This window comes from Cricetulus griseus, assembly GCF_003668045.3.
Source record: "Cricetulus griseus strain 17A/GY chromosome 1 unlocalized genomic scaffold, alternate assembly CriGri-PICRH-1.0 chr1_1, whole genome shotgun sequence".
NCBI classification, from domain to species: Eukaryota; Metazoa; Chordata; class Mammalia; order Rodentia; family Cricetidae; genus Cricetulus; species Cricetulus griseus.
Window position 1 is genome coordinate 9154985 of NW_023276807.1, and position 16649 is coordinate 9171633.

Sequence of the window (16649 nt, forward strand, 5' to 3'; positions counted from 1 at the left end):
ACTTATTTGTATACCAGCACATGTGCCCAAGTGCGTGCGAGCACACGCATGTGCGTGCGAGCACACGCATGCGCGCGCGCGCGCGCGCGCGCGTGCGCGCGCGCACACACACACACACACACACACACACACACACACACACACAGTAGGGGGGATAATAAGACCCAAGGTGACTATATCCTAACCCTCCCAGAAAGCATACACTGATGGTGTATTATATTTTTGTTGTTGCACTGTCAATATGCACCAGAGTTTTGGAACTTTGTGAAGAAAAGAGGTTTCCTTGGCTCACAGTTCTGGAGACTGAAAGTCCAAGGCAGGGCAACCAAAGCTTAGCTTTCCACGAAGCTGCACTGTAACACAGCAGACAATGTCATGTTAAGGGTATGTACAAGAGGGACAGATCACGTGATGAGACCAGAAGCCAGGGAGACCCAGATGTTTTTGTAATAACTTGTTTTTGAGTACACTCGGACCAGCATTGATTCCTTCCAAGAGCAGATGATAGAAACTCCTGTGACCTTATTCCCTCCCACTGGGTCTCAGGTCTGAGAGGTTCCACCACTTCCATGCTGTCATCCTGGAGAGCAAGCTTCCAACACAGGATGGTCAAACCATCCCCAATCATGGTAGAGTGGTGCCTGGGTTAGAACCTTAGTTCTCAATTTCACTCACCCCACAGTGTGTTTCCCCTCCCCAGCCCCTGGGTTTCCACCCATCTATCCTGACCATTCTATTACCCTCTAAAGTGCATACTGTGCTTTCACGATTTTTCATCATTTTGCTGTGCTATCAAGAACTGAACTTTAAATAAAGACTCCAAACACTACTTTCAAATCCTTTTGCAGGCTTTCACTTTTTCTATTATACCTAGCATGCCTGTCTCCCTATGAATAAACAAATCACTCTCTGAGCAGGAAGAGAGAATGAGTTTCCTTTGTTGTGGTGGTAGCTCTTGCTGGCGGCGCTGTGACTTGTAACATGAATACATTTCCACCTTCCTTCCAACAGCAGTGAAATGTAAACCACACCCTTCTCTACACAGATGCAGAATGGGAATGCACCCTGAAAAGGCTCACCTGCAAGCTGTCTGCCTGGCATCTTGGTCCATGGTTTCCAAGGTGACTGACAAGGTGCTGCTGGGTTCTTCTCAAAACTGGAACAGAGAGAGGCAAAGCATAGAGGGTTTAGGTGGGCAAGTTGTTGGTGAGTTCGGAAGGAAGGATGGTATATCACATATGGCTGGCAGGTGACAAAGAGGACATCCTGTCCCATCATTACATCAGTTTAGGGATGACATTTAATAACAATATAACACGTATCTACCTTAAGGAAAAACACAGTATGGCTTGAAAATTTTTAATTCGTGATATTTTTCTCCAGAAAATTGGAATGCTCTAATTATTTAGCAGTCTCACTGCTGGTTAACAAACCGCATTGCTGACACCAGCACAAAATACCCCTACAGCTCCAAACTGCCTATTGATTTAGGGCTAGGAGAGAGGATGTGTTTGTGTGTGTGTGCCCCTGCAGGTGTGTGTATATGTGCATGCAGGTGCATGTGTGTAGGCCAGAGGACCTTCCTCAATCTTATCTTTTAAAAAAACGGGCAGCACTCTTCCCTAGGCAGGAGTTCCTGAACAGTGTAAGAGAAGAGAAAGCTAACAGAAAGGAAGGAAGGGAGGAAGGGAGAGAGGGAGGGAGGGAAGATAAGGAAGAAGAAGAGACAAACTTATTTTCTCTCTGCTCTTGACTGTAGATGTGATGTGACTGATGGCTTGGGTCCCTGCCTTGACTTTCCTGCAGCGATGGACTGTAACCTGAAATTGTAAGCCAAAACAAAACCACATCCATGTTGCTATTTGTCAGGGCATTTTTATCAGTGACAGAAATGAATCTAGGACAACAATTCCATTTTGGAACTTGGCTTGAGATAGAGTGTACGAAAGTCTCCAAGCCCCTAGGAAGAAATGTCTGGTGGGCAGTTTGAAGTCTGTGTTCCAGGTCTCGGATGTGAGATTAGATATTTTGATCAGCCTCCAAGCTTCAAGAAAGAAGAGGAGTCTATTGGGAGAGAACAGCAACAACACGATCAGGTGTTTTGTATATAATTCAGGGAGGGCCGTTCCAGTTCCAGTTCCCTGGAGGAAGAAAAAAAATATGGCTGGAGAAAGAAAGAAGGAGAAAGTTGACCCAGGGAGTAAGAGAGGCTGGAGTTACAAGAGGTCATCAGCCCCTTCTTGTCTTCCCCACAAATGTTTTTCCCTATTCAGAAATCTCACAGATGTGCAGTCCCCACCTCTGCTGAAAAATTGAAGCCAAGGCAGCATCTGCACATCTCCTCTTCTTTTGAAGAGGAAATGAGATTGTCTCAACAGGGAGGGACATGGCAAGGGTTGGCCCAGGCTTGGATAGGGAGCAAATCTGTTAGAACTAATATGAGGAGGCGATGAAACCCCATGAAGGGAGTCCAGAAACAGGATAGAGATGAGACCAAAGGCTTGAGATCTGTGAAACACTTTTGTTCACAGGCCAGTTAGGAAGGGTGTCCAAGATTGAGGTCATGGTCCAAGGGGAATTCAGTGTAGTGGCAGAGAGAGAAACCATATCCTACCAGGGAAGTCTGTCCTAGGTGTTCTTTAAACGTCTTATCTCTCTCTCTCTCTCTCTCTCTCTCTCTCTCTCTCTCTCTCTCTCTCTCTCTCTCTCTCTCTCTCTCTCTGTGTGTGTGTGGGGGGGGGGGCTTGCGCTCCCGAGCACACACACAGTCTATGGCATGCATATACAGGTCGGAGGACAACCTTGTAAAGTCTTTCTGCCTTCCACCTCTGTGTGGGTTTCAAGGATTGAACTGAGTTAGGCCCGTGTAGCTAGCATCTTTACCCACAGAGCCATCTCTCCCTCTGTTTTGTACAGTTGGTTTTAATGTCAACTTGTCACAAGTTAGACTAGGAAACCTCAACTGAAGAGCTGTCCCTTGATTGATGTGGGAAGACCCTCCCAGGCTGTGGCAGCACCTGCTGGTAGCAGATAAAAAGCCAGGCAGGAGGAAGATTGCTCTCTGTTTGCTCCGCCTTCCCTCTTGGAGCTGAGTTGACTTACCTGCTGCTGCTATCAAAGCCATACTTCCAAGTTTCTGCTGTGGACTAGGTATCAGTTGCTTTCCAGGAACCTTCTAGGTTTTTTGCACCAGAGTGAGACTGATGGGGAACCCAGCCTTGAGGACTGAGCAACTGTGGTTGTTGCCACCCAGAGAGAGAGAGAGAGAGAGAGAGAGAGAGAGAGAGCGCAGGCTACTGTGGGACTATTCCAGCTGCTGAGGCACCCTGCCTCAAGGACCAAGCAATCACCAGCTTCTCAGCGCCTAACATGTGATGCACCTGTTATTTCTGCCCCGCTAGAAAAGTGGTTCTCAACCGGTGGGTGATGACCCCATTGGGAAACCTCAAGCTCTGAAAATATTTGAAATATGATTCATAACAGCAGCAACATTGTAGTTACGAAGTAGCATTGAAAATAATTTCATGATGGGGGAAGTCACCACAATACGAGGGACTGTATTAAAGGGTCTCAGCATTACCACTGCTCTAGAGAACCTGAGACACCCAGGTTTTTAATTGGACTCTGAAGAAATTCTTCCCTCTTCCAAGGAGCTGATATGTGGGGGACCAATAAAGTGGGTGGGGTGGGCAGGTCCTGTGCAAGTAGAGAGGCAGAAGGCTGCAGGGTCATAGGAAGACAGGAAATGACAGAGCAGAGTGGTCGGTTCCTGGTGAGGTGAGGACAGGTCTGGGCTGAGCATTCAGGTGATAGCTGAACTAAGGAATGTTGTCAGGAATAGAGAAGCCCAGCATGATAAGGCTGGAGTGCAGAGGGACCATGAGTGGACAGCTGTGTGCACCAGGCTTTTTCATTTAGGCCACCAACCAACTCCCAAATCATGGCCCAGAGACTTATTATTAGTTTTGAATGCTCAGCCTAGCTTAGGCTCATTTCTGGCTAGCTCTCTCAAATTAACATGTTTCTCTTTACCTTTTGCCTCTGAGCCTTTTGCCTTTTCTTCCTTTCCTACTGTCTCTTTGTCTGGCTGGATGATGGCTGCCTGGCTTTGGCCCCCGGTGTGTTCCTCATTCTCTCCTCCTTCTCTCCTTCCATCTTTTCTGGAGCCTAGATTTTTTCCTTCTATTTATTCTCTATGCTCACCAGCCCCGCCTATCCTTTCTCTTGCCTACCTATTGGCCATTCAGCATTTTTTATTAGACCAGTCAGGTGCCTTAGACGGGCAAGGTAAAACAGCTTTTCGTAATTAAACAAATGCAATATAAGCAAAAGTAACACACCTTTACACAATCAAAGTAATATTCTGCAGCATAAACAAATGTAACACATCTTTGCCTGGTTAAAATAATATTCTATGGCAGCTGTGCACACTGTGAAATGGGAATTTGGGAACATGGGCCCATCCCCCAGGGAATGCGAGGCAGAGGCTTGGGCACTGTCAAATGGAGGGAACAAAACTGAGAAAGGACTGGGTACCAGAGAAGCATTGAAGGAGAAAGGTTGAAAACACTGAGTTGGTTGGGAACTGAGCTGACCAAGTCTCTGGTGTCCGTCTAATTGCTCCACCCTGAGTCTTCTGAAGTCTATAGTGTGGCCAGAAATTCTGTTTAAAAGCCACCCTCTGGCTAAAGAATTGTCCTAATTGTCTTGACTGCCTTGAAAAGACACACATCAGGTCGGCCTTTCTGAGGAGAGGGCTCTGCAAAGGCCCAGCTTGAAGGGAAATAACTGTGGGAATGATGTCTTTCAGGGGAGATCCTAGATGGGTGTGGAATCCACTGATGAAGTGAATGACAATTATCTGGAGCAAGTTGTAAAAATACCACAGTTATCTACCAACATGCAAATGCCCAGATCTGGTCATCAACACACCATTCTATTGCTCTCTTGGGTTGGCCAACTCTAGATGGAGTGAGATGTGATGTGGTAAAATTTCAGTTGAAGGTGCTAATTTGTATCTTTTCTCTATGCTCTCTGGTGACACATTGTTGTCATAATCTCCTTTAATAGTTTAGATGAGGTTTTCATTGTCCATTGGAACATATTTGTGCTAGTTGATTTAAAATCATTGCCTAGGGCCGTAAAGAAGGCTCAGCAGTGAAGAGCATGTGGTGCTCTTACAGATGACCCAAGTTTGGTTTCCGGTGCCCAAATCAGGTGGTTCACACAATTGCCTATAGCTCCAGCTCTAGAGGATCAGACTTCTTGATTTCATGGGTACCCATACTCACACATGCACATACCCACAAGCTAACAGATACAAACACACACACACACACACACACACACACACACACACACACACAGAGAGAGAGAGAGAGAGAGAGAGAGAGAGAGAGAGAGAGAGAGGGAGGGAGCACACTTTTTAAATCTTAATAAAAAATAAAATCTTTGTCTATACTTTCATGCCTGCTTTTATTCCTTAATGTGGATCAGGCCATTCTTTTAACAAACAAACATTTATTCACTAAAAATAATTGTTTTTTAAAGATTTATTTAATTTATATGTAAGGGTGCTTTGCCTGTGTGGACAAGTATGCACCTCAGGCAGGCTTGATGCCCACAGAGCCCAGAAAAGAATGTCAGATCCTCCCAAACTGAAGTTAAAGTCCTTACATGAATGCTGTGAAGCAAACCCAGGTCTTCTACAAGAGTGGCAAGTGCTCTTAAGCAGCCCCATATGGTCCTCTTTCATTCTGTTGAAAATGTGCTATTTTAGGCAATTCATTATAATGGCTGAACATTGACTCTGCACCCATTCTTTGAGAGCTGTATTGTCATTTTTGCTTGTCTCTTTGATCACTTGTCTGGTGGCTGAGCTGAACCAACTCTGTGCTATTTATGTCCTGTGCACTGCTATGCCTCTGTGCTATCTAGTTTATGTCAAGTTGACACAGACGAGAGTCATTCTGAAAGAGGGAACCTCAACTGAGAAGATGCTCATACCAGATTGGTCTCTAGGCAAGCCTGGGAAGCATTTGCATCCTCTTGATTGATTAATGTGGGAGGGCCCAGCTCACTGTTGGTTGTGCCACCCCTAAGCTGATGGTCCTTGGTGCTATAAAAAGGCATGTTGATTAGGCAGGCCATGAAGACAAGCCAAAAGTACATAGCACTCCTCCACCACATCTGCTTCAGTGCCTTGCTCTCAGTGATGGACTATTACCTAGACGTGTAATATGAAATAAACCCTTTCCTCCCTAATCTGATTTTGAACATGGTATTTCATCACGGCAGAAGAAACCCTAACTGAGACACTTCCAATGACATTGCTCCATTATCCCCTCCTTATCTTTTAGTTTATTTGGAGCTTTTTCTGGACCACCAGAAAATCCTTGTGTTTCAGCCCCTCACTCTGCAGGCAGTCTCCTCTTTACTCCGTGGCTTCAAGATTGATGTCACTGTTGAAGGACTTTCTACCTTATCCAGAGTTAATGCTTCGGGTCCTGGCTTGGATGCTCCACTTCAGATCACTGCAAAAAAGGTGCGCGGACAGTTTCCAAGGACACCAAAGCTTTCTTCCCAGGCTGCATTCTGGCTTTCTAGAAGTTTCCCTTGGGTGGAGAGACACATGTTGTTCAGCCAATGTTTTCCCAGAGGTTGGGGTTAAGCACAGAGTGAGGTCTTTTCATGATGGATTTGTGTGTGCTATGTCAGAAACATAAGTGAACACATTTGGGACTGCCCACGATGTTCACAAGCTGCTTCTGTCTTATTGGCTGTAGTTTGTAAGTGATCCTGATTTCCCTTGGCAGCTGCTATTAGGCAGCCATGGGTTCTTTTATTCTAGACTAAGTTACTAATATTAATTCTCAGATCACAATAATTACACATTTCACATAGGTGTGTGTATGAGTGTGTGTGTGTGTGTGTGAGAGAGAGAGAGAGAGAGAGAGAGAGAGAGAGAGAGAGAGAGAGAATGGCTACAAAATGATTAAAGAAGAGTCAGAATGTTCTGCAGAGGGCAGAGAGCTGATGGGGCTGCAAAGAGGGGAACTGCAGGTTAGCTAAGATATTCATGACTGTATGATTCTGGAAGTGGTACAAGACTACACCTTGATAAGTGATAACAACCTCCAGTAGGCTGTGATAAACGTTGAGGACCGCACTAGGTTGAACTGAAGACTTATAGATAGCTGGGAGCCATCCTATGGATGTTCCATTAGTGCAACCATTGGGTAGTGAGTTTGGTCACTGGCATCACCATCACAGTGTTAGGCATCCTTCTGGCTACAGGGTTCATGAGTGTTCCACATTTCAGTGGTCTGCAGTGCTCGGTAAACCCATATGCTTGGTTTCTCAGAGATCATTTCAATGCTTACCCATGAGTGCATCTGTTCCTGACCTGCTGTGATACGCTGATAGGGAGTTTTGGTTTACTTACAGGTTAAGTTACATATCAGTCTGTACATCATAGATGGTGCTGGACAGGTGGTGTCTGTGTGATAAGATGTGAGGTCAATCTGCCTCTGCGTTTGTACTCTGCTGCTTTGTAAATGGAGTCACCTGGAGTGGGGTGGCAACACCACTATGTCTAGACTCTTAAGACTTGCTGCATTGATGAGAAGGACAAACGTGACTCAGATGTCTTTTAGCTTTTGAATACTCATCAGAAGTAAGTGGTTGAGAGCAATGACTCTGATAGGCTTGATGGGATCCAACCCCGGTTCTACCATTGGTTATCTTGGAGTCCTTAAGCAAGGCCCTCAACCTCTGGACTCCCATGTCCTTGTAACAGGCAGGGAAGGAGGCAGACACAGTGTCACTCCCTGCTTCATTGATGGAACAGAGGCTGAAATGCCATTGCCCCCACCTGTAGTAAGAGTCAGTCAACACCTCTCTGAAGCAGAAGCTTTCTGGCTGGTGTTCTGAAGAGTGCCCTTTGGCCCTTCAGTCCCATATAGTGGACAACACTAGATGAGAGTTAAGTGTTTGGCCTGAGGCCACAGTTGCTGCTGGTGGTGAGGACAGGCCAAGTTCCAGTCCTGTGACAATCTGTGTGGTATTAATTCTTTGTTGAGAAGACTTTTTTTCTAAGGGTCTGGATCTGTGGGGGTTGCCTGAGTGTGAGGCTTCCCTCAGGGAGTGGTATAGGGAGGTGAGCTGAGAATTCTGGAGAAGCTAGGTTGCAGGAAGTTAGCAGCCAAGAGGCCTGGTTGGCTATCTAGGGTCATGCACCAGTAATCCAGCTCTGCTGTCAGAATAATTGGCCTTATTAGATCCTCCTGCCCTCCTCCCCTTTAAGGTGTGAGATTTCAAACAAATTATTGAAGCGCCCTATGCCACATATAACGTCCTGTGAAATGGAGCTAATATAAAGGACTTACTACTAATTTGGCCTATCGTATAGTGTTCCCTCTGTAATATTCATTTTTATTTTGTGCTCTTTTAGATTCCCCAGAGTCAACAGATGTTGTCATGGCTCAAGGAGTCTTGCTCTGACTTCTGTCTTCATCTTAGTCCCTGGACCATTAATCCCACTTTGTCTCACCACTTGGGCCTTGCTTGTACCTCCCATCTCAGACCATCACAGAAAGCTGTGTGAATACAGGAAAATAAGATGTTTTGAGAGGCCATATTCATTGTTAGTGATTAATGTATGATGGGGGATGTTCTTCTGTATATATGTTTCTCTGATTGGTTGATGAATAAAACACTGATTGGCCAGTTGCCAGGCAAGAAGCATAGGCAGGACAACCAGTTGAGGATAATGCAGGGAAGAAGAGAGAGCCTGCCAGTAGACAACCATGTAGCAGAGGAAGGAGTAACAGATCTGGACCCTTCTCTGGTAAGAAAAGGCCAGGTGGAAATACTTAGATTAATAGAAATGGTTTAATAATTAAGAGAAAGCTAGCCAATAAGAAGCCTAAGCCATCAGCCAAACAGTTTAATAGTTAATATGTCTTAGTGTGCTTATTTGGGTTTAATCAGCAGCAGGACCAGGCGAGAAAAAAAATAAAACCTCCATCTTTAATTATATACTCTTAAAATACTCTATATACTTTTCTAATTATCTTCTTTCAACATCAGTGTTGCTGATCTCTCAGTGTGCAGGGTTGGTAGCATCCACGGTTTCAGGCATCACCTGGGGGCTTCAGGATGTGTCCTTGATGCAATAAAAGCATCTTCCTGACTGCACCTCTGCTGTTTGTATTCAGTGGGAGTCAGTTGTTCTGAATCACAGACATGTGTTAGAGCCACACTAGGCACTGAAGACTCAGTAGATGGGGTTGGAAAGCTGGCTCTGTGGTAAGAGCTCCTGCTCCTCAAGCATGAGAACCTAAGGTGGCATTTCCAGCACCCATGTAAAACACCAGGCATGGTTGCAGGTGCCTGTCACCTGGAAGGTTAGACAGGTGGTGGCTAGAGACAGGTGGATCCTGACATCTCTCACTAGCCAGCTAGCCTGGCCAAAAGGGAGAGTCTCTGAAGGGACACGAGCCCCTTGAACATGTGGCTCTGGCAGGCCTTGCCCTTCTCCCCATTCCCTCTGCCTTGCTAGAAACTGTTAGATGACATCCCTAAAGCTAGCCACCAAGGTCTATTTTTGGTCCCTTACTTGGCCTCCTCCTCCACCAGAGGCTGACTATCTAGCTACTAAAAGCCCCCTTTGGCTCACCTAATTAACATGCCCAATTAAAATTAAACACTTCATCCTAACTCGTGGTTTCCCCCTTTACCTTTATAAGCCACCATTTGCCTATGTGCCTAGTCTGTCTCCTCTCTGTCCAGAGGCAGTCCTTTGTCCCTCATGGACAAATATCCCTGCTCCCTTCCATTGTCCCCTTCCCCTTCTCCCTCATCCTCTATCTCCTTTACCACCGAATCCCAGCCCATTCTAACACAGACCCCCCTTTTCTCTTCTTAAGACTGGCAACTGCAAGGTCATTTGTTGCTGTTTTTCTGCCTGGGTCAGAAAGCAGCCACTTTAACTTTTCTTTCCCGATTGACAAAGGGAAAACAGGTGTTTTCTCTGTGAAAACAGGTGTTTGGGTGTGGTTTGTGCCTAATCCCGGGTCTGGAAAGGAGCCCCCGATGTGATGTGATGTGCAGGAGTCCCCTTCAGTCTCCAGTTCAGTAAGAGACTCCATTTCAAGGTTATTAGTGAGGAGGGTAAAAGGGAAAAATAACCAGTGTCCTGCTCTGGCCTGTGTACATATGCACACAGGTTCGAGGATCTGACGATGCTTGCACGTACATACACACACGCACGCACCCACGCACGCACGCACGCACCCACGCACGCACGCACGCAAGCACACGCATGCACAGAGATCTCAGTGGACAGGATAGCCATGGCTGCTGCGTTCATGGAAAGTGGAAACATTAGGTAAGAAACTGTGTGTGATGCAACTTTCATAAGGGAAGAGAATATGCTGCAGATTTTACGGTCTGGAACCTCCTTCCCAGTCTCCCTAAAACAGGAGTGTGGGTAGGGAGATTTGAGGATGCATTATGCTTGATGCATGGAAGGAGTTTGGCCCCCAGGGAGCTCGCAACCAGAGCCTTCGGGGGCTATGTTCAGCAGGGGGCATGAAGGTCAGGGGTCTCCTGCAATAGCCTTGGACCCAGATGGGATTTCTATTCTCAGAAAAATACTGACACAGCATGTGGTGGTCTCCCAACAGCCCCCTCAGCGAAGCACATGCTCTACACTTGCAAAGCTCTGTTTGTGAGGTTCCTGTCATCGCTCACGAAGAAAAGGATCTTTTTGTTTACTGAGAATAAATAGCTATTCGGAGTGATGAAACAGGCCCGATTGGCACTGCCCTGAGTGGGGTATGTAGGTCAGGATGTTCCTTGTTTGTGTGTTTCTTGGAGGCAGGTTGACGTTTCTCTTGTTTTGAAAAGACTCTCCAGAGAGCTTATTATCTAGGGGAGAGGTTGGTGGGCACCCTTCCAGGAAGTTCTGAGGGGGCATGCCAGAGGCTTGTGTTGGGGAGCAGGAAGGACTAGGGGTGGGAGTGTGGGAGTGGGGAATAGAAGTAGGGATAGAAAAAGAGATCAGAGCCACTGTGGCCACCCGGCCCCATTCTACCACCTTGGACGTAGTGGATTTTAATCATTGGAGAATGAGGCCAAAGGGGGTTCCAAAGGCAAATGGCTCTTTAAATGATACTTGTAACTAAATGATAGATCTGGCTGGGACACACTTTGGTAGTTTTTTTACAAATCACCCAAGTGAATTCAACCCATTTTCTCCCAGGGCTGACTCTGAGGTCATCTAATGGCTCAGTGGGGTGAGGAGAAAAAGAGGAAACCACCAAAGACCCAGGCTTTGACAGGGATGGGAGAATTAATGAGATGCTGGTTCAGCATACTCTCATTGATCCTTTAATAACAGATGTGAATACCTAATGAAAGGATGCTTAGGACTCTCCACCCCTGAGTTTCTGTTGCTGTAATAAAATACCCCGACAAAAGCAACTTAAAAAGGAGGGTCTATTGGAGCTTCTAGTTCCAGAGTCCGTCATGACAGGAAAGGCAGGACATGTGTGTGTGGCAGGAATAGGAAGCGGGCTGATGATGTTTTCACCCACACACAGGAAGTAGAGAAAGAGAACAGGAAGTAGGGTGAGGCTACTTCCTCCATCAAGGCTGTGCCTCCTCAAGGCTCCCCATGCAGCACTACCAACTTGGGGACAAGTGTTCAAATAACATAAGCCTATGAGGGACAAACCAGCAAGGCGTGCAGAGTGTTTGTAAGAGTGCTAAGCCTACAGCAGTAAGCCCCTAATTGGACCTACTGTTACTGTCATTCTTGTGTAGTTGTTGCTCTTTGAGCTGTTGTTTGACTGCATCTCCTCCCCACTGCTTGTCAATAGCAATGTGAAACTGAGAGGTATAGCGGGTGACATGCAATGTCCCTCAAAAGCTCATGTTTTCAAGGTTGCTGCCCCAGGGTAGAAGTGTTTGGAGAGGAGATTTGGGGGAGACAGTGGGGACTATGAAGCTCTGACCTCATGAATGGGTTAACACATTGGTGGATTTGTATATTAACTGGTTTCAGAAAAGGGGTTTGCTTTCTCTTTGCCTCCTGATCCCCACAAAGCAGCTTCACTAGCTCAAGCACTCCCTGATATGATGTCTTGCCTTACCATAGACTCACGATGATGAGCCCAAGCAAGCATAGACTGAAGCCACTGAGACAGTGAGCCAAGGGAATCCTTCCCTCTACGTTTCCTTCAAGCGTTTTGTCATAGTGATGAGGACTGAGCAGCACAGGGTGGATGATCAGTGGACTTCATCAAAGTTGGTCAACCCTTAAAGGGTAATGAAGATCTGAGAGATTCAGCCTCCCTTGGACCCATGGTGACAACCCTTTACTTAATAACTATCCCTGAGCCCAGAAAAGAAGCAAAGACTTTTACACACACACACACACACACACACACACACACACACACACACACACACACACACACAGAGAGAGAGAGAGAGAGAGAGAGAGAGAGAGAAATGCATTCCTAGCTCAGATCCACTACTGGATCTGGGTAGCGATGTCTGGACTGATGACCATCCATCCATAAAGCAGAGACTGATGCTGGGAAGCATGGGAGGAGGCATCTTGCTGTTGGAGGAAACCGGAGCAAACTGAAATCATACTTGAGTTTCTAAATTCCCAACAGCAAAATTTGTTTTGATTTACACACCCCAGCCCTTAACATCAGCCTTGGTTCTCCTGCCTGACCCAGAACATTTTGATTTACAAATTGGAAAATAAATGGGTTTGCACATCCTGGGACTGTCTTACAAACCACTCCAATAAATTCTTCATCAGCAGCTCTCAGCTCTTAGCCACTTCCTCTCCATTTGGGCCGCTCTGTGAGTTATGGGTGAATAAATCATGTTTAGAGAGCTCTGCGGCAGCAGCTGCATTCTGCTCATTTGTCTATTTGGAAAAAAAAAAGTCTTTGGGAGTTCGTTAAGTTTAGGCGAGAAGTACGTGGCCTGCTTGGCAGGTCAGGGTTTCTTACTAGAATCCTCTCTCCCCTCACAATACTGAACCTTTCCCACAGACCCGCCGCCCACTCCCATCTCTCTGCCCTGTGTGCTTTCCTGGGCCTCTTCCATCCTCTCTTTCTCCTGCAGCTGATGACACTCTTGCCACTCCAGCAGATACCCACTTTGCAGTAGTCCTGGGGCAGTGACTTCTACTTTGAAGGGGTTTTCTTCCTTCTGCAGGCTCAGTGGGTGGCCACCTGACTATAGACAGGATGCTTCCCCTTGTGTAACTCCCAAGACCCAAGCTCTCTGGTAGTTAATGATGTAAGCATCAAAGACTCCTGGAGGGGTTGAGAGTGGGCAGGTCGCCTCGAAAGGCTTGCTCAGCTGCAGCCAGAATCTTATCACTACCCTAGCCCCACGGACTCATTATCAGTAAGCTGACCAACCTCTGGGCTGCACTGGACTGGATAGTGTATTAGTTACTCTTGTGTAGCTATGACCAAGTATGACTAGAAGGAGGAAAGATACATTTTGCTCACAGTTTGAGAATGCTCAGTGTATAGTTGCTAGGCCTCATGGACTTGGATACAACATGGTAGTGAGAGCATATGGAAGGGAAGGCTGTTCAATGAAGGACTACAGGATAGACAGATGTGTGCAGAGGGAGACAAAGAGAGGAGAGGAGGATGGGGACTGATAGACCCTTCAAAGGTGCAATCCCAGTGACCCATTGTCTTAGTTGGCTTTCTGTTGCTGTGAAGAGACACCATGACCATGACAACTCTTATAAAGGAAATATTTCATTGGGTAGCCTTAGAATGTCAAGGATTTAATCCATCATCACATCAGTGGCATGCAGGCAGTCATGGTCCTGGAGAAGGAGCTGAGGGTTCTACATCTTGATCCATAGGCAGCAGAAGGAAACTGTCATACTGAGTATGGCCTGAGCACGTATGAGACCTCAAAGCCTGCCTCCGCAAAGCCTACTTCCTCCAACAAGTCCACAGCTCCTAATAGTGCCACTCACTATGGGCCTATGGGGCCATTTTTATTCAAACCACCACACCCATATCCTCCAATGAAGCTCTGTCTCCCAAAGTTTCTAGAACCTTCCAAAATAGCACCACCATGTGGGTACCAAGCATAGAGTCTGTGTGCATGTAATGGAGGGTCATTGCATATACAAGTTGTAAAAATATTATCCTTAGAATGTGTGTCTGTTTTTGAACCTCAGGTTTATGAGTGGGCTTGTTACAGGAGTAGGGAGGCCACACTTGAGTAGGATGAACACAATCTAATCTGGTTGGTATACTAAGAAGGGGAGAGAGATGGGCCGATTAGTACATAGGGAATGTGCCAAGAGGCAGAGATAGCGATGACGACACAAAACACCAGGGAACAGGAGGGATTGCTGTTAATGCCAGAAGCTTGGAGGGAGGCATGGACAAAATTCTCTAAACACTCAAAAAGAATCAATTCCGAGAACATGTGAATTTTCTGGCTTTTCTGAACTGTGAGTGAATAGTTTTCACTTGTCTTAAAGCAGTGGTTTTCAACCTGTGGGCCACTGCTCCCTTGGGTTAATTGTAACAATGAAAATACATCCCACATATCAGATATTTGCATTATGATTCATAACAGTAGCAAACTTACAGTTGTGATGTAGCAATGAAATAAATTTATGGTTGGGGGCTCACCACAACATAAGGAACTGTATTAAAGGGTCACAGCCTTAGGAAGGGTGAGAACAACTGTCTTAAAGCAACAGTTGATTGTGCTTTGTTGTGGAATCCTTAGGAAACAGATACACTGGTCTTTTGACAGATGTGTGCTGGTGGCCAAAGTTTTCAAAGGAGATCTCACTCTGAAAGTTCCGATTTTCTCTGGTTTGCCCCTGTCCACCCTGCCCATGGGCCCCTGAGGTTGTTGAGGAAACTGGATATTGACTAGGCTGGAGTTCCACAAATGGTAGGTCTTAAATTTATTGGTTATTTGCAAAATAAAAAAATATAGACATTCCCCCCCCCACACACACTCTCTAGAAGCTAGGTATGGTTGTGTATGCCTATAATTTCATCACCTATGATGTCAAAATGGAAAGGTCTCAAATTCAAGGTCAATGTAAACTATATAGCAAGCAAGACTCACTTACCAACTCACTCTATCTATCTATCTATCTATCTATCTATCTATCTATCTATCTGAATGAATGAAATAGTGAATGAATGACATAGGAATATAGAAAAGTACAGAAATGTAAGAGTAAAAATAGCATCCACAGTGTAACACAGAGTGTATTTATTTTGCATGTTTGTATTTCTGGTACTTTCTATATCTGGTGTGTGTGTGTTCAAAAGCATTTGAGAATCCCCGTCTTGAGATCATGTTATTCAATTTCCACAACAGGTAGTTTTAAAAGTGTATTATTTGCCACATTTTTTATGAATTAGAAAACAGCTCAGAGCCCATGTAGCTTGTCTAATCTGGGAGAGAAACAGAATCGGTGCACATATGCCCCCTTTCTCAACCTCATTGTTCAGCTCCTAGAGTTGAATTAGAACCAAACAGGATGGAGAGCATGGACAGAGTGGGGGCAGAGGAGTCACCGTGCTGGGATTTGTTTTGAGTTTTGTTTGTGGTGCTAGAGACTGATCCTATGGCCTTGAGTTCACTAGCAAGTGCTCCATGACTAAGTTAGAGCCCCAACTCTTTTTGTACTTATTCTTTTGAGACAGTATTTCCCATATAGCCCATGCTGGCTTCAAACTTGCAATCCCCTGTTTCAGCCTACTGAGTAGTTGGGATAACATGCATGCATCCAGATTCCTGGCAATGCTGTGTTCTTGTCCTGTTTTCCAAATAGCTAGTAGAGATGCCAAATAATGACCAAAAACAGTTGGATAACCTACTACCCATCAGTCCTGAAACCAGGAAGTATACCCCTTAGATTACAGTTCAAAGAACATAGTTTAATCACAGGAGTCAAGCTATGAGGAAGGTTAAAAGTAGTGTTTAGCTGGCCCTTTGTCCTGGGGAGTGGGCTTAGGGGCAGCCTTCCGTAAACTTCCAAACTTAGTAGAAGATGAACTTTGCATACTGTGAAGAACTTGCAAGAAACATTTATATTTCAAAAGAGAAGCTCTGGAAAGACCACACACATGTTGTATTTGACACTATGTCACCTATTGGAAGCTATCAAGCTGGCGTTTCCTCGATGATGCATTAAATTGTGGTGACTACCAACAATCGACCTATACAAAAAGTGGTGCTTTTTGATGAAGGCCAAAGATGATTCTATCAGATTCTACTCTAAACAAGTGCTCACCTCTGCTCTATCTAAGTGGAATTTTGAAATAGAGGAATGTTTGATGCATGTATGAATCTTAAGATCTATCTCTGAGTCTTGTCCTCATTCAGAACCATAGACGTTAATGTGCGTGGATCACTTATTTTGTTATGCACCCAACATAAAAAAAAAACAGGTAGGAACACAACAGTCATGACAATGTGCTTATTTTTTTATTGAACAGGAGGAGGATAGAAAGAGGATGCCATTACATGATCACTGTGTGGTTAGAACAACAACAAAAAAAGGCAGCCCTGGTACACCAAGAAGAGCTAAAGTGGGCCGTTTCAGCATC